This window comes from Salmo trutta, chromosome 12, assembly GCF_901001165.1.
Source record: "Salmo trutta chromosome 12, fSalTru1.1, whole genome shotgun sequence".
Taxonomy (NCBI): Eukaryota; Metazoa; Chordata; class Actinopteri; order Salmoniformes; family Salmonidae; genus Salmo; species Salmo trutta.
This window is the reverse complement of record NC_042968.1, coordinates 26,516,276-26,535,394: the sequence shown is the minus strand read 5'-3', so window position 1 is coordinate 26,535,394 and position 19,119 is coordinate 26,516,276. Positions and strand designations below refer to the sequence as shown.

Genomic DNA, 19,119 nt, shown 5'->3' with positions numbered 1-19,119 from the left:
ATGGAGCTAAGCACAGGAAAACTCTGGTTCAGTTTGCTTTCCAACAGACACTCTGTCACGGATGTCGTAGGAATGAGAGGACCAAAGTGCAGCGTGTGTGTCGTTCCACATTTTATTTATACTGTGAAACTATGCAATACATAAATACACTGAATGAAAAAAAAAAAAACGTGACGCAAAGATGAACACATACACAACTCAAAATTAATCACCCACAAAACCCAGGTGGAAAAACCCCTACTTAAGTATGATCTCCAATTAGAGACAACAAGGACCAGCTGCCTCTAATTGGAGATCATCCCAAACAAAACCCCAACATAGAAATAGAAAACATAGAAGAAGAAAAACGGTCACATCTTTCTATGGTCAGGACGTGACACACTGGGAGATTAATTCACCTTTCAGCAGGACGATAACCTAAAACGCAAGGCCAAATCTACACTGGAGTTGCTTACCTGAGTAACCGAGTTACAGTCTTTACTTACATCTGCTTGAAAATCTATGGCAAGACTTGGGAATTGTTGTCTAGCAATGATCAACAACCAATTTGACAGAGCTTTCATTTTTTGTTTTAATAATGGGCAAATATTGTACAATCCAGGTAGGCAAAGCTCTACGAGACTAACCCAGAAAAACTCACAGCTGTAATCGCTGAAAAATGTGATTCTAACATGTATTTAGTCAGGGATGTGAACACTTATGTAAAATAGATATTTCTGTATTTGTTTTTCAAGAAATGTGCAAACATTTCTAAAAACATGTTTTCACTTTGTCATTTTGAGGTATTGTGTGTAGGTGTATAAGAAACAAAATCAATTTAATCCATTTCGAATTCAGGCTGTAACATAACAAAATGTGGAATACGTCAAGCAGTATGAATACTTTCTGAACGCACTGTACATCGACGTTCTCAGGAACTTTTCAAACGTCCAAAAGCATAGTGTGTTAATAGTGATCAGTCTGCTCAGCCAGTCCAGGCCGACTCACGGGCACAAGTTCAAGACTGAATCACCATCTGATTGTCTATTCTCCTGGATAACAGTGCTGTGAGAATGATACAGTTCCCTAAACTACCTCAGGGCTTTTGTTACTGGAACAATCAACTGAACACACGTCTGAAATCTTCACTCAAAATATCTCCCAAGAAGATAACAGAATTGTGAACACATCACCTTTGTAGGTGGTGCAGATATTGTCGGGAGTGTTCCTTTCACACTCTGGTCAGGGTAACTTCTGCCAATAGAAAATATGGTGGTATTTTTGTAGAGCCCACAATGTAATGGCATATAGAACTGTATATGATTTATCAACTGTAAAGGTTTACCCTTGCATAAAATACACATGATTTCACATGAAATGTAACGTGAAATCATGTGAAAAAGTGTTTTTGGAATACTTCACATGGTAACATGTTTTCACATGTAGTTTCATGTTATCACATGTTGCTTTACTTGTTGTCACATAAACTTCACCAAAGATCACTTGATCACACGAAAACGTGTTTTTGCAACACTTCACATGTGATCATGTGAAATTAATGTGTTTTCAGTAAGGGATACACTGGCGCTTGTCATTTGCAAGTATCATACCAAGTACATATGTACAGTACCAGTCAAAAGTTTGGACAAACCAACTCATTCCAGGGTTTTTCTTTATTTTTTATATTTTCTACATTGCAGAATAATAGTGAAGACATCAAAACTATAAAATAACACATATGGGATCATGTATTAACCAAATAAGTGTTAAACAAATCAAAATATATTTTATATTTGAGATTCTTCAAAGTAGCCACTCTTTGATTGGATGACAGCTTTGCACACTCTTGGCATTCTCTCAACCAGCTTCATGAGGTAGTCACCTGGAACACATTTCAATTAACAGGTGTGCCTTGTTAAAAGTTCATTTGTGGAATTTCTTTCCTTCTTAACGCTTTCTAGCAAATCAGTTGTGTTGTGACAAGGTAGGGGTGGTATACAGAAGATAGCCCTATTTGGTATAAGAACAGCTCAAATAAGCAAAGAGAAACAACAGTCCATCATTACTTTAAGACGTGAAGTTCAGTCAATATGGAACATTTCAAGAACTTTGAAAGTTGCTTCAAGTGCAATCACAAAAACAATAAAGCGCTATGATGAAGCTTAAAAACCATAAAGCACTATGATGAAACTGGCTCTCACGAGGACCGCCACAGGAAAGGATGACACAGAGTTACCTCTGCTGCAGAGGATATGTTCATTAGAGTTACCAGCCTCAGATTGCAGCCCATATAAATGCTTATTTAGAATTCAAGGCACACTTAACCAGCATTCTGCAGTGATATCCCATCTGGTTTTTCGCTTAGTGGGACTATCATTTGTTTTTCAACAGGACAATGACCCAACACACCTCCAGGCTGTGTAAGGGCTATTTTACCATTTAGGAAAGCGATGGAGTGCTGCATCAGATGACCTGGCCTCTACAATCACCTGACCTCAACCCAATTGAGATGGCTTAGGATGATTTGGACCGCAGAGTGAAGGAAAAGCGGCAAACAAGTGCTCAGCATATGTGGGAACTCCTTCAAGACTGTTGGAAAAGCATTCCAGGTGAAGCTGGTTGAGAGAATGCCAAGCGTACGCAAAGCTGTCATCAAGGCAAAGAGTAGCTACTTTGAAGAATCCAAAATATTAAATATGTTTTGATTTGTTTAACACTTTTTTGGTTACACCATGATACCATGTGTTATTTCATAGTTTTGATGTCTTCACTATTATTCGACAATGTATTCTATTCTATAGTTATTCGATCTCTAATCCAAGATGGTTTAGCAGTCAGGCGTCTTTGTCTTTGTCTTGTCGTGTCCCATGTATATATCTTTTTATATATTTTTTCTTCGCATATATTTAAAAAATATATTTTTCTTAACCTCAACTTCAACATACTCTCCTGCAACCCGCCTCACCCAATGTGGTATGAATTTTCTATTTTCTTTACTTTAGAACCAGAACCCCATACAGAAGCTAGCCAGCTAACTAGCTACTAGCTAGTAGTCAGCTAACCTTTAGCCCGGACAACTCCTGACAGTCTGCACAGCGCGATTCAACCCAGAGCATATCGGACTTCTTCTTCTCCATATCTCCATATTCCTACCGCAAGCTCTGAACCTTTTCAGCTGGATCATCGCAGCTAGCTAGCTGCTACCCAAGTGGCTACTCCTGGCTAACGTCTCTGTCCCGAAGCAAGCACCAATTAGCAAACTGGAGGCAGTCTATCACAGTGCCATCCGTTTTGTCACCAAAGCCCCATATACTACCCTCCACTGCGGCCTGTATGCTCTCGTTGGCTGGCCCTCGCTTCATATTCGTCGCCAAACTCACTGGCTCCAGGTCATCTATAAGTCTTTGTTAGGTAAAGCCCCGCCTTTTCTCAGCTCACTGGTCACTATAGCAGCACCTACCTGTAGCACGTGCTCCAGCAGGTATATTTCACTGGTCACCCCCAAAGCCAATTCCTCCCTTGACTGCCTTTCCTTCCAGTTCTCTGCTGCCAATGACTGGAACGAATTGCAAAAATCACTGAAGCTGGAGACTCATATCTCCCTCACTAACTTTAAGCACCAGCTGTCAGAGCAGTTCACAGATCACTGCACCTGTACATAGCCCATCTGTAAACAGGCCATCCAACTACCTCATCCCCATACTGTTATTTATTTTATTTATTATTTTGCTCCTTTGCACCCCAGTATCTCTACTTGCACATTCATCTTCTGCACATCTACCATTCCAGTGTTTAATTGCTAAATTATAATTATTTCGCCACTATGGTTTATTTATTGCCTTAACTCCCTTATCTTACCTCATTTGCACACACTGTATATAGACTTTTTCTATTGTGTTATTGACTGTATGTTTGTTTATTCCATGTGTAACTCTGTGTTGTTGTTTGTGTCACACTGCTTTGCTTATCTTGGCCAGGTCGCAGTTGTAAATGAGAACTTGTTCTCAACAAGCCTACCTGGTTAAATGAAGGTGAAATATATAAAATAATAAATAAAATAAATAAATATGGAAACTAGGATTCAAGGTCATTTCAATGCTCCTCATGCAGGTTTTGATAATATCGAACAAGATCTTCTTCATTTTAAAAACAGTAGGTTAGTATCAATGTGGAAACATTTACACAACAAAAGCTTTTGTTTGCAAAGTGCAATATATGGGTCACATTTAACAGCTACCTTTTTATGGTCCTCACTAACAACATGTTATTTAGTTCATGATTTCCCCTGTTTAGCAGAGAAAATATGATATTCTATGCAATGGTGTAGAGACCTTGAACACTGGCATTATTCATGTTTTCCATATACAGCTCTACTTTGCTTTCCCAGGATGTCTCCTCGGTGAAAGGAGTGTATATTTCTCTCTCTCTCTCTCTCTCTCTCTCTCTCTCTCTCTCTCTCTCTCTCTCTCTCTCTCTCTCTGTCTGTCTCTGTCTCTGTCTCTGTCTCTGTCTGTGACTGGTTTTCACAGCCTGTCTCCAGCCTGCTGGGAGATGCTGGCTGCAGAGAGCTCCTCTCACACGCTTTTGACTAGGAGGAACTCTGGAGACTTTGCAGTGGTAAAGACAAGTGTTCTCGCTGTGAGCTTTCTATAGTGCGTGTTACGGTAAAGACAAGCTTTCTGACAGCAATTCAACTTTGAGGAGAACAACAGCCTCATAAGAAGAAGACAGTCCCGTCTGAGGAAAAATCATGGTTGTTACGCAACTCAGGCCCTCCCTTCCAGTACTTATTAAATCTGCTCTGTGTGGTGCCTTCCTTGTGACTGTCAGAACCTATACCTACCTACAGCTTCCCAGTCCTACTTTACCTGCTGTTCTACCTTTCATTACTTTTTAATCAAACTCTCATGCAAAAAAAAACACAAAACATAAGGGAAATTGTACTGACAAAAATAAGTATTCTTTTTGAAATCGTTATTTTATTCTGCTGTTGGTTTGGTGGTGGGGAAAAAGGGATGTTCTTCAGTTGGTTAGGGAGTGGGAGAGCTGGGAATGGATGGCTGTTTTGGCTCGATATTAGACATGTATATTCATGTTGCTGCTCATTACCAGGCCTTTGATAACCAATCCCATCCTGATTATTTGGTGCTCCCATGACGAGAGGAGAGAGACTGTCTCTTTCCCGAGACGGAGAGCAGAGGAGAGGAAATGGAGGATTGGTGTCAGACAGATAAGTGAATGACTAGGGACACTGATGGCCAGGGCCTTGTCATACTGAATAAGTGGCAGAGTGCCGTCTTTAATCAGCGACTGCGGCGGCTAAACTCTGTATGTCTGTCTGTCGGTCGGTCTGTCGTCTGTGGCTCAGCCAGCTCACCTGTTAATTCTAATTACCCCAAAAACATGATCTCATTATCATTTTTGTGCTGCAGTGGAGACGCCAAATATCTCCTTCTCTCCCTCCCAAAAAGCTCTGCATTGAATTTGCACTGCAGTGGATGAAGGTAGATCAATTGTGAGAGACTATATTTTAAGCGAGTACAAACTCTGAGTTATATGATATTGACTTCTGTCCAAGGCCTCCACAACTGCAATGACAAGTTTGTAAACAGTAAAAGCTCCAGGATGCTCTGAAAAGAGTTCTAGAACAATTGCCTCTGTGAGATTTCTGCTCAAATCTGTGTGTTTGAGGCTTTGGTCACTGAAGGAGTTCTCTCTGTGCTGCAGCAGGACAGTGTACAGTACGGCCCATCCTTGGCTGTGGGGTTAGAGTGACAAACCATGTGGCAGATTGGGTATGTTGAGCGGCACAGGCTCCAATAGCGACCTTCAAAGACTTTTCAAAAAGTCACTTCTCTGTTAGATCTACCTGGTGCTCAACCCACATCCTGTTTTCAATCCTTTTGGAGTTTTTGAACACAGCCCAGCATGCACTTGGAGAAAGGCCAGGCGGACACCCCCCACTACCACAGCTCATCGCTGCTCTTATCTGTCAGCTAACAATCTACAACATTTTTGCTGACGTGGGCTAATTAAGTGACTGTCAGTGTCACGCTCTGACCATAGAGAGCCTTTTATTCTCTATGATGGTTAGGTCGGGGTGTGACTAGGGTGGGTAATCTAGGTTGTTCTATTTCTATGTTGGCCTGGTATGGTTCCCAATCAGAGGCAGCTGTTTATCGTTGTCTCTGATTGGGGATCATATTTAGGCAGCCATTTCCCCACTGTGTTTTGTGGGATCTTGTTTTGTTTTTGTGTAGTTGCCTGTGAGCACTCCAGAATGTCACGTTTCGTATGTTCGTTTATTGTTTTGTATTGGCTGAAGTTTCACTTTATAATAAAGATGTGGAACGCTACGTACGCTGTGCCTTGGTCCAGTTCTTAAGACGATCGTGACAGAAGATCCCACCACAACAGGACCAAGTAGCATGCCCAGGATGAGAGAGTATCCTGGACTTGGGATGAGATTTTGGATGGGAAGGGATCCTGGACTTGGGAGGAAATCCTGGCAGGACAGGATCGCCTTCCTTGGCGGCAGACGCAAGGAGAGAAGGGAGGACAGCGACGACGCCGGGGTTTGTGGCCACAAGGAAAGCACAAAGGACAGCCCCTAATTTGTTTTGGGGGGGGCACACGGAGTGGTCGGCGGAGCCGAGGAGCGTACCAGAGCAAATCTGGGAGAAGAGGGAGAAATTGCAGGAGAGTGAACGAAGAGTCAGAGACCGTCAGTGAGTTGATGGAGAAATTGGAGGAGAGAGAAATGAGAGAGTTGTTGTGTTGGTGTATGATGCATGACATTCGCCCTAAGGAGTGTGTTAACTGTTCGATGCCACCTGAGTCAGCTCTCCGTACTCGTCCTGAGGAGCGTGCTAGCAGTCTGGTAAAAACTGTGCCAGCTCCACATACCAGGTCTCCAGTATACCTCCACAGCCCAGTACGTCCTGTGCCAGCTCCCCGCACTCGCCTTGAGGAGCGTATCATTTGTCTGGTACCAAGTGTGCCGGCTCTACGCACCAAGTCTCCAGTACGCCTTCACAGCCCAGTACGTCCTGTGCCAGCTCCTCGCACTCGCCCTGAAGAGTGTGTCACCAGTCCGGTGCAACCTGTGCCGGTCCCACGCATCAGGCCTCCAGTGCGCCTCCCCCAGTCTGGCGTGTCCTGTGCCTGCTCCTCGCACTCGCCCTGAAGAGCGTGTCACCAGTCCGGTGCAACCTGTGCCGGTCCCACGCATCAGGCCTCCAGTGCGCCTCACCAGTCCAGTGTCACCTGTACCGGCTCCACGCACTAGGCCTCCAGTGCACATCAACAGTCCAGAGCTTCCGGCGACGGTCCCCAGTCCAGAGTTTCCGGCGACGGTCCCCAGTCCAGAGCTTCCGGCGACGGTCCCCAGTCCAGAGCTTCCGGCGACGGTTCTCGGTCCGGAACCTCCTGCGATGGTCCACGGTTCGGAACCTCCTGCGACAGTCCGGAACCTCCTACGACGGTCCACAGTCCGGAACCTCCTACGACGGTCCACAGTCCGGAACCTCCTATGACGGTCCACAGTCTGGAATTTCCCACGACGGTCCACAGGCCGGAGCCCTCCTTTGCGCCGGTGCCCAGTCCAGGCACGGTGTCCAGTCCAGCTCCATGGCAGGAGCCTTCCTCTGTGCTGATGTCCAGTCTAGGCACGGCGTCCAGTCCCACTCCAAGGCCGGAGCCCTCCTCTGCGCCGATGTCCAGGCACGGCATCCAACCCAGCTCCAGAGCCGGAGCCCTTCTCTACGCCGATGCCCAGTCCAGGCACGGTGTCCAACCCAGCTCCATGGCCGGAGCCCTCTTCTGCGCCGGTACCCAGTCCTGGCACGACGTTCAGCCCGGTGCCATGGCTGGATCTGGGGTCTGGGCGGGGGTTACGACCTGCACCGAAGCCGCCACCAACGCTAGATGCCCACCCGGACCCTCCCCTATTGAGTCAGGTTTTGCGGCCAGAGTCCGCACCTTTGGGGGGGGGGGTACTGTCACGCCCTGACCATAGAGAGCCTTTTATTCTCTATGTTGGTTAGGTCGGGGTGTGACTAGGGTGGGTAATCTTGGTTGTTCTATTTCTATGTTGGCCTGGTATGGTTCCCAATCAGAGGCAGCTGTTTATCGTTGTCTCTGATTGGGGATCATATTTAGGCAGCCATTTCCCCACTGTGTTTTGTGGGATCTTGTTTTGTTTTTGTGTAGTTGCCTGTGAGCACTCCAGAATGTCACGTTTCGTTTGTTCATTTATTGTTTTGTATTTGCTGAAGTTTCACTTTATAATAAAGATGTGGAACGCTACGTACCCTGCGCCTTGGTCCAGTTCTTACGACGAACGTGACAGTCAATGACTGACATAACAAAACAAAAAAAATCTTATGTACAACCATATTTTGAAATTTCCCCTTGAGTATTCTAACTCGCAACTGTAAGTTGAGACCCTGACTGCGCTCCCCCGCAAAAATATAATGTATTTTTTTATTATTGATCAGAGGGCCTTCAAAACTGGCATTCCGCCAGTTGCCCATGTCTATACTAGTGGGAGGCTCAAAAGATGCATCTTCACCTTTGCACTACAGTTGAAAGGGAAAGATCAGAGCATCTTCTTTTTTTCTTTCCCTCTCGGCTGGTCAATGTAGCTTCCTCTGTCTCATATGGATGCTTTCTAATCTGGGCTGCATTTTGTATTTCATGGCTTACTGGATAGCACCAGATCAGCTGTTTTGAAGTGTTTTATGTCCAGGACTGAGGAATGGTTCAGGGGAGATGTAACGTTTGCCCAAGACTCAGTGCTGCACTAATATGATTTGTGGCTGTGTCTCACACTGACTATATTCTCCAACACACAGAGAGCATTCTCTAAAGTCTGTGCAGTAAAAACACAACTGGCAAAAGCCAAATAATAATATGCCTCTCTTGCATAATGAAGTACAGTTAATGGCTTTTAGTCTTTTGGTAGAGTAATAGTATTGCTTTAGGGATAACATTGTATTTTTCTGGACGTCAGCCATTCACTGTAATGGAAGAAAGTGGAGGAAAAAATCAATTTGGAAACATATTGGCAGCCATTGGTTGTGGGATCAGATGGCTTTGGAAAACAGATTATGTCCAGACCAGAGAGCCCAGAACATGACCACAGGGGATTGATGTTAATAGAACACCACATGACCTTGGTGTTGCCATGGACCAATTGTGATACCCTAGTAGGTTAGCAGACTGAGTTGGCAATGTGGGCAATGAATACCTACAGTACCTACTGAGTACCTAGACGAATACCTACCTACTAAATGCCTACCTACGCAAAGGTAGGCTACTGTATCCAGGGTGTCAGAGTTTCAGCTATCAAGGCCACTTGGATGGTTCAGGTTTCAGCGTGTTCTGCCAGACCATAATAGGCTATCCCTCCTCAGTGGCTGAGGTGTACAGAGGAGAATGGAGATCTGTAACATCTACAGCTTGGCATGAGCACAGGTTGCCATGGCACTCTCCAGATAACCATCCAGATTGTCATGTGATCCAGGGACAAAACCAACCAGCAGAAAACTCTTATTGTACTCTATGGTTGCACTGTTTCAATGAAGTTCTGTTTTTCTCACAAAATCCCCAGAGACAGTGTGTACCTACTATGTCAAAGGTCAGGGGTACATAGCACTTAGGGTTGTGTAAAATGACTGAGTGACGTAGCTTTGCCAATAATTAATTTCAAATGCACTGAACTGGGTGGGATGGAGTGGAGTGGAGTGAGAGTGGATGGTGTCAGGTCTACACAAGAAGTTGTTGTTAAGGGAGCTTTGTGAGGTGGACAGGCAAAAGGATGGAGAAGAAATAATGTCATATAATATCAATTTTTTCCACAAACATCAACTGGAGTGAATTTGCATGGAAATATTTTTGCTCAGCCCCTCCCTCCACGCTAGGTCATCAGCACAATTTAATTACATTAAGAGACGGCTAAATTAGACTCTGCAAACATAACGGCTTAAAGGATTACTGGACCTCTGGTGGGGGAGATCAAATTCTACCTTCCAGCTTGAAACAATATGCACTGTTCCTTGCATGTGAAGAGGGATTGATGGAGAGATGGAGGGAGGGATGGAGCCATGGGGGGATGGAGGGAGGGTTGTTGTGGACCAGATGAGAGGATAGTTGTACATACATCCACAGTCAGTCCACCGGTACAGTGCCTTGCAAAAGTATCCATCCCTCTTGGCGTTTTTCATATTTTGTTGCATTACAACCTGTAATTTAATTGATTTTTATTTGGATTTCATGTAATGGATATACACAAAATAGTCCAAATAGGTGAAGTGAAATGAAAAAAATAACTTGTTTCAAAAAATTCTAAAAAATAAAAAACAGAAAAGTGGTGCGTACATATGTATTCACCCCCTTTGCTATGAAGCCCCTAAATAAAATCTGGTGCAACCAATTACCTTCATAAGTCACATAATTAGTTAAATAAAGTCCACTTGTGTGCAATCTAATTGTCACACGATCTCAGTATATATACACCTGTTCTGAAAGGCCCCAGAGTCTGCAACACCACTAAGCAAGGGGCACCACCAAGCAAGCTGCACCATGAAGACCAAGGAGCTCTCCAATCAGGTCAGGGACAAAGTTGAGGAGAAGTACAGATCAGGGTTGGGTTATAAAAAATATCAGAAACTTTGAACATCCCATGGAGCACCATTAAATCCATTATTAAAAAATGGAAAGAATATGGCACCACAACAAACCTGCCAAGAGAGGTCTGACCACCAAAACTCACGGACCAGGCAAGGAGGGCATTAATCAGAGAGGCAACTAAGAGACCAAAGGTAACCCTGAAGGAGCTGCAAAGCTCCACAGCAGAGATTGGAGTATCTGTCCATAGGACCACTTTAAGCCGTACACTCCACAGAGCTGGGCTTTACGGAAGAGTGGCCAGAAAAAAATCCATTGCTTAATAAAGAAAAAAATAAGCAAACAACATTTGGAGTTCGCCAAAAGGCATGTGGGAGACTCCCAAACATATGGAAGAAGGATAAAAAATTTAGCTTTTTGGCCATCAAGGAAAACAACATGTATGGTGCAAACCAAACACCTCTCATCACCCCGAGAATACCATCCCCACAGTGAAGCATGGTGGTGGCAGCATCATGCTGTGGGGATGTGTGTGGGAAACCTGTTTCAGTCTTCCAGAGATTTGATACTGGGACAGAGGTTCACCTTCTACCAGGACAATGACCCTAAACATACTGCTAAAGCAACACTCAAGTGATTTAAGGGGAAACATTTAAATGTATTGGAATGGCCTAGTCAAATCCCAGACCTCAATTAACTTGAGAATCTGTAGTATGACTTAAAGATTGCTGTACACCAGCGGAACCCATCCAACTTGAAGGAGCTGGAGCAGTTTTGACTTGAAGAATGGGCAAAAATCGCAGTGGCTAGATGTGCCAAGCTTATAGAGACATACCCCAAGAGACTTGCAGCTGTAATTTCTGCAAAAGGTGGCTCTACAAAGTATTGACTTTTGGGAGGTGGGGGGGGTGTGAATAGTAATGTACGCTCAAGTTTTCAAAAAAAAAATTTTTTTGTTTTACAATAAAAAATATTTTGCATCTTCAAAGTGGTAGGCATGTTGTGTAAATCAAATGATACAAACCCCCCAAAAATCTATTTTAATTCCAGGTTGTAAGTCAACAAAATACAATAAATGCCAAGGGGGTGAATACTTTCGCAAGCCACTCTAAAATAATTTCTGGGCACCCCATTGTTGTTGCAAGAATTTATTGTGACCCCAACCCACCACAAATTTAATGACACTACCTTAAAATCTGTCAAATGTGATTTACATCAACAAATAACCTTAAATTCATTACATTTTCATCTCTTACCAAAATGAAAAGAAAACAATAAATACATTTTGAAATTGTCATTCTCAAAAAAACTTGTATATTGTCCCATCTGTACTCTTATTTGTTTGTTTCCCCCAAAAATACAATCTACACTACCGTTCAAAAGTTTGGTGTCACTTAGAAATGTCCTTGTTTTTGAAAGAAAAGCAAATGTTTTGTGCATTAAAATAACATCAAATTGATCAGAAATACAGTGTAGTCATTGTTAATGTGGTAAATGACTATTGTTGCTGGAAACGGCAGATTTTTTATGGAATATCTACATAGGTGTACAGAGGCCCATTATCAGCAACCATCACCCCTGTGTTCCAATGGCACGTTGTGTTAGCTAATCCAAGTTTATCATTTTAAAAGGCTAATTGATCATTAGAAAAGCCTTTTGCAATTATGTTAGCACAGCTGAAAACTGTGTTCTGATTAAAGAAAGCAATACAACTGTCCTTCTTTAGACTAGTTGAGTATCTGGAGCATCAGCATTTGTGGGTTCAATTATAGGCTCAAAATGGTCATAAAATAGTACCGGCAAAACACCAGTCTCAACGTCAACAGTGAAGAGGCGACTAAAAATAAAAAGCCATATCTCTGTCCAGTGTCTGTGTTCTTTTGCCCATATTAATCTTTTATTTTTATTGGCCAGTCTGAGATATGGCTTTTTCTTTGCAACTCTGCCTAGAAGGCCAGTATACCGGAGTTGCCTTTTCACTGTTGACGTTGAGACTGGTGTTTTGCGGGTACTATTTAATGAAGCTGCCAGTTGAAGACTTGTGAGGCGTCTGTTGGAGCCATGACTAAAACAGATTCAAAAAAACAGATAAAAGAACACCTTACGGCCTGGCCATGAAGAGACACACAGACATTTTTATGAAATTTGTGTTGCATTTTGCATTGTATTATGTATTGTATTATGTATGTGATACGTGGTTGGGGTATGACTGTGATATGTGATTGTCTCGCCTGGCTATCTCCAGAAGAATGCACTAGCTGTGGGCCGCTCTGGATGGGAGCTTCTGCTGAATGGCTAAATTGTAATGTAAATGTAGTGCTGTCAATATGTATGTATATTGTGTATTTTATTTGTTATGTTATTTCCTGTTTGGACCCCAGGAAGACTAGCCCTGCCTCGGCAGCAGCTAACTGGGGATCCTAACAAATACTAAGTACTAAATATACTCTATATACACTGCTCAAAAAAATAAAGGGAACACTTAAACAACACAATGTAACTCCAAGTCAATCACACTTCTGTGAAATCAAACTGTCCACTTAGGAAGCAACACTGATTGACAATAAATTTCACATGCTGTTGTGCAAATGGAATAGACAACAGGTGGAAATTATAGGCAATTAGCAAGACACCCCCAATAAAGGAGTGGTTCTGCAGGTGGGGACCACAGACCACTTCTCAGTTCCTATGCTTCCTGGCTGACGTTTTGGTCACTTTTGAATGCTGGCGGTGCTTTCACTCTAGTGGTAGCATGAGACGGAGTCTACAACCCACACAAGTGGCTCAGGTAGTGCAGCTCATCCAGGATGGCACATCAATGCGAGCTGTGGCAAGAAGGTTTGCTGTGTCTGTCAGCGTAGTGTCCAGAGCATGGAGGCGCTCCCAGGAGACAGGCTAGTACATCAGGAGACGTGGAGGAGGCCGTAGGAGGGCAACAACCCAGCAGCAGGACCGCTACCTCTGCCTTTGTGCAAGGAGGAGCAGGAGGAGCACTGCCAGAGCCCTGCAAAATGACCTCCAGCAGGCCACAAATGTGCATGTGTCTGCTCAAACGGTCAGTAACAGACTCCATGAGGGTGGTATGAGGGCCCGACGTCCACAGGTGGGGGTTGTGCTTACAGCCCAACACCGTGCAAGACGTTTGGCATTTGCCAGAGAACACCAAGATTGGCAAATTCGCCACTGGCGCCCTGTGCTCTTCACAGATGAAAGCAGGTTCACACTGAGCACGTGACAGACGTGACAGAGTCTGGAGACGCCGTGGAGAACGTTCTGCTGCCTGCAACATCCTCCAGCATGACCGGTTTGGTGGTGGGTCAGTCATGGTGTGGGGTGGCATTTTTTGGGGGGGCCGCACAGCCCTCCATGTGCTCGCCAGAGGTAGCCTGACTGCCATTAGGTACCGAGATGAGATCCTCAGACCCCTTGTGAGACCATATGCTGGTGCGGTTGGCCCTGGGTTCCTCCTAATGCAAGACAATGCTAGACCTCATGTGGCTGGAGTGTGTCAGCAGTTCCTGCAAGAGGAAGGCATTGATGCTATGGACTGGCCCGCCCGTTCCCCAGACCTGAATCCAATTGAGCACATCTGGGACATCATGTCTCGCTCCAACGCCACGTTGCACCACAGACTGTCCAGGAGTTGGCGGATGCTTTAGTCCAGGTCTGGGAGGAGATCCCTCAGGAGACCATCCGCCACCTCATCAGGAGCATGCCCAGGCGTTGTAGGGAGGTCATACAGGCACGTGGAGGCCACACACACTGCTGAGCCTCATTTTGACTTGTTTTAAGGACATTACATCAAAGTTGGATCAGCCTGTAGTGTGGTTTTCCACTTTAATTTTGAGTGTGACTCCAAATCCAGACCTCTATGGGTTGATAAATTGGATTTCCATTTATTATTTTTGTGTGATTTTGTTGTCAGCACATTCAACTATGTAAAGAAAAAAGTATTTAATAAGATTATTTCTTTCATTCAGATCTAGGATGTGTTGTTTAAGTGTTCCCTTTATTTCTTTGAGCAGTATATATACATCTTGGGCGACACCACTACCGTTCCCCGACCCCAACTTTGAATACCACTGATATAGAGAAAGGTTTTATATTTCACCAACAAGACTAGGCTACATCTAAGGAAAAACACATGCACGCACGCACGCACGCACGCACGCACGCACGCACGCACACACACACACACACACACACACACACACACAGGCTCTCGTACCTTAGTACATATATTCGTTCTCCATGTCATCACATCAGTGATGTGTGAAGTGTTCTTTGACTGCCTGGCAACATGCTGCATATAAAAGAGACAGTGACACTATCGTCTTCACCCCAAGCAGATGGCTTTTTAACCACGACTCCTCACTGTGGATGACAAGCCATGGATCATTAAAGATGTCAAGGACGTTGGGTAGGATTTTCTTTGCATGGTAAGAGTGCAATTAGACAATAACTGGCAAACACACCACTGTGCCTTTGTTCAATTTGTGCCATTCAATGCATAGCACAGCAGTCCTCTGAAGTAAACAGAGCATCTCTATAGATTAGCTACTGTAACCGAGTCGAGCTAACATGCTCTCTTCCATGCAATGATTATCAGAGGAGAAATGGGATGAGAAATGGATTAGTGCTATGTAATTATACTATAACTGGAACAAGAGAATAGTGGGTGACCTAGTCACGACTCAGCACGATCTCAGTTGAGTTGTGTAATACTGTACCAGTCCACTCAACGGGCCCTTGTCCTTTTTTCCGATGAAGAATGACTTTGCTTTGCCATAGGGTTTGTTCCAATGAGATGGCAATGATTTGTTATTGGTGTTTGAGTGAAGACACATGCCTTTACTGGAACACCACCATACAACTAGACCTTCCTCTCAGCCGTTGGCCCACACTGTGACAGCAAGGCTTTAAGTGTTGGAAAAATGCTCACTGGCCAAAACGTGTGTTAGCAATTTATCTCAGCTAGCTGCTAGGACTTTGAGCTATGTCTTTTCCCAAGGAGAATAGTAGCTAGTGGGTTTCCCCTCGATTGTCCCTTAAACAGTTACTGCGGTGATCAGGAGAGACTGTTGCCCATCCTGTTAAACTGCTGGTTCCTGTTCGGTTATTGTGAGTGTTAACTTAACTACGGGGGACCAAAGCATTCCACTGACTGTGACTGTACTCCACAGCCAGACAAAGAGGATGAGCAGTGGAGAGAGGAAGATAGATAGAAGCTGACATCCAATGTATTAAAACTCAACACTATTAGAGATGAGCTTCTGGCGGAAGTGAGGCATCGTAGCTTAAGGCATAGATACAGTTCAGCATTATTTTTCCAGCAGTGTAAGCTATACTGAAGTCACTGAATGTTCATTGTAACACTTCATGTGTCATACATCATTTGTGAAATTTGCATTGTTTCTTTCTAACTAAATCAGTGCCTGGATAGTGCTTGCATGCTTGCTTTTGCATGAAAATGTCACGTCCTGGCCAGTATAAGGGTTAATTAGTATTATAGTTTGGTCAGGACGTGGCAGAGGGTATTTGTTTTATGTGGTTCAGGGTGGTGTGTTTGTTAAAAGGGTGTTTGATTTAGTATTTCCGGGTTTTTGGTTTATGGTCTATGTTCCGTGTTTAGTGTGTGTCAACATTACAGGACTGTCAGTTTATCGTTCGTTCTCTTTTGTTATTTTTGTGTTCATTTTGGAGTTAATAAATCTCAAGATGAGCTTACTCATACCTGCTGCGTTTTGGTCCTCCATTTCCAATGACAAGCGTGACAGAATCTCCCACCTAACCAGGACCAAGCAGCAGAGGAAGGAGCAGAGGAATTTCGATTTGGACAAACTAGAGAGATGGACTTGGGAGGAGATCTTGGAGGGAGAAGGCTCCTACACTTGGGAGGAGATCCAAGCAGGAAAAGATCGCCTTCCATGGAAACAGGTGGTAAGCGAGAGAGAGGAAAGGAGTAAGGCTGGTATGGACCGGGAACGTTTCCGAGGGACAAGACTGGCGTTGAAGCACGAGAGGCACCCCCAATAATTTTTTTGGGGGGGGCACACAGGTAGTTTGGCTAGGACTTAGGAACAACGGAGGCCAGCTACCCGTGGTTATATGGAGGAGCGTATGAGGTGGAGAGCGCCATGTTTCGCTGAGGAGCGCACTATCTCACCCATACGCACGCACAGTCCGGTGCGCGTTATTCCAGCCCCTCGCAGGTGCCGTGCTAGAGCGGGCATCCAGCCTGGTAGAAGGATGCCTGCGCAGCGCATCTGGTCGCCGGTACGCCTCCGAGGACTAGGCTACCCAACTCCCGCTCTACGCACGGCTACCATCAGGCCCCTGCCCAGCCCAGTCCGCCCTGTACAAGCACCCCGCTCGTACAGGGCTACTAGTTCCATCCAGCCAAGACGGGTTGTGCAGGAGGTAAGATCAAGACCGACTGTGCGCCTCCATAGCCCTGGGTTTCCAGCTCCTGTCTCTCGTGCGGACCCGGAAGTGCGTCAACCCAGTCCGTCTCGTCCTGTTCCCGCTCCCCGCACTAGCCTGGAGGTGCGTGTTCACAATCTGGTACGCCCAGTACCAGCACCACGCACCAGGCTTCAAGTGCGTGAACCCAGCCTCGCCAGTCAACAGTCACCAGAGCTGCCCGCCAGTCAACAGTCACCAGAGCTGCCCGCCAGTCAACAGTCACCAGAGCTGCCCGCCAGTCAACAGTCACCAGAGCTGCCCGCCAGTCAACAGTCGCCAGAGTGGCCAGACTGCCCTGAACTGCCGGAGTGGTCAGACTGCCCTGAACTGCCGGAGTGGCCAGACTGCCCTGAACTGCCGGAGTGGCCAGACTGCCCTGAACTGCCGGAGTGGCCAGACTGCCCTGAACTGCCGGAGTGGCCAGACTGCCCTGAACTGCCGGAGTGGCCAGACTGCCCCGAACTGCCGGAGTGGCCAGACTGCCCCGAACTGCCGGACTGGCCAGACTGCCCCGAACTGCCAGACTGGCCAGACTGTCCCGAACTGCCAGACTGGCCAGACTGTCCCGAACTGCCAGACTGGCCAGACTGTCCCGAACTGCCAGACTGGCCAGACTGTCCCGAACTGCCAGACTGTCCCGAACTGCCAGACTGCCCAGACTGCCCCGAGCTGCCAGACTGCCCCGAGCTGCCAGACTGCCCAGACTGCCCCGAGCTGCCAGACTGCCCCGACTGCCCCGAGCTGCCAGACTGCCCCGAGCTGCCAGACCGCCCCGAGCTGCCAGACTGCCCCGACAGCCTGGAACGGCCAGAACCGGAGCCACCTCCAGAGATAGGTGGGTTGGGGAGGGGGGGTGTAGCACAGTGCCGTCGTTGACGGCAGCCACCCTCCCTTCCCTCCCTTTAGTAGAGGGGAATTTTTGTTTTGTTGTTTGGGGTTGTTGTTTTTTTTGTTTTTTTTTGTTGTTTTGTTTTGAAGGTGCTTCCGGGGTTAGCACCTTTAAGGGGGGGGGGGGGGGGTACTGTCACGTCCTGGCCAGTATAAGGGTTAATTAGTATTATAGTTTGGTCAGGACGTGGCAGAGGGTATTTGTTTTATGTGGTTCAGGGTGGTGTGTTTGTTAAAAGGGTGTTTGATTTAGTATTTCCGGGTTTTTGGTTTATGGTCTATGTTCCGTGTTTAGTGTGTGTCAACATTACAGGACTGTCAGTTTATCGTTCGTTCTCTTTTGTTATTTTTGTGTTCATTTTGGAGTTAATAAATCTCAAGATGAGCTTACTCATACCTGCTGCGTTTTGGTCCTCCATTTCCAACGACAAGCGTGACAGAAAATGGATACTCGTACAGTACAATTACAGTACAGTATGTCAGCAGTTTAATTATTTCAAATTCATTAAGTGCTTATCATAAAAATATAATATATGCCATTTAGCAGACACTTTTATCCAAAGCAACTTACAGTCATGCGTGTATAAATTTAACGTATGGGTGGACATGGGAATTGAACCCACTACTCTAGGTTACAAGCACCATGCTCTACCAACTGAGCTACAAAGGACCACCCCACATAGTCACAAAATCCTCAATAAAAAAAGGCCATGCCACTATCTTGTCACCATGACATTGACCTTGGCATGGTGCTCCTTCTGAATAGACAAGCCAAAACACCTTGCCATTTCTACAATGTGTGTGGCCCACTAGCTCTGCAGTTTCCAGGTTAGACACACTCAACACTCGGCAGTGTGTGTGTGTGTGTGTGTGTGTGTGTGTGTGTGTGTGTGTGTGTGTGTGTGTGTGTGTGTGTGTGTGTGTGTGTGTGTGTGTGTGTATGATATTACCCACACGAGCATCTAACAGGGGAATATTAGAGCCAGGCGAGTTCTCACTCTCCGTAAGTACCTCTTATTGATAGAGAGGCTGACACTGTACTCATCCTGTCTGATACTGATGATGACACACAGCACGGGTGACACATGATAGACCCACACACAGCGGTTCATAGAGCCTCCCCCATCTCTCCATCTCTCTCTGTGTAGTCTCTCTCTC

The 19,119-nt window shown here is 45.4% G+C and overlaps 1 protein-coding gene across 1 annotated transcript in view; it reads right to left on the bottom strand.

Annotated features, from left to right (window-relative positions):
• Positions 1-19,119, bottom strand: part of LOC115203274 (carbohydrate sulfotransferase 8) — a 188,708-nt gene that overhangs the window by 122,672 nt on the left and 46,917 nt on the right. The window lies entirely within an intron of this gene.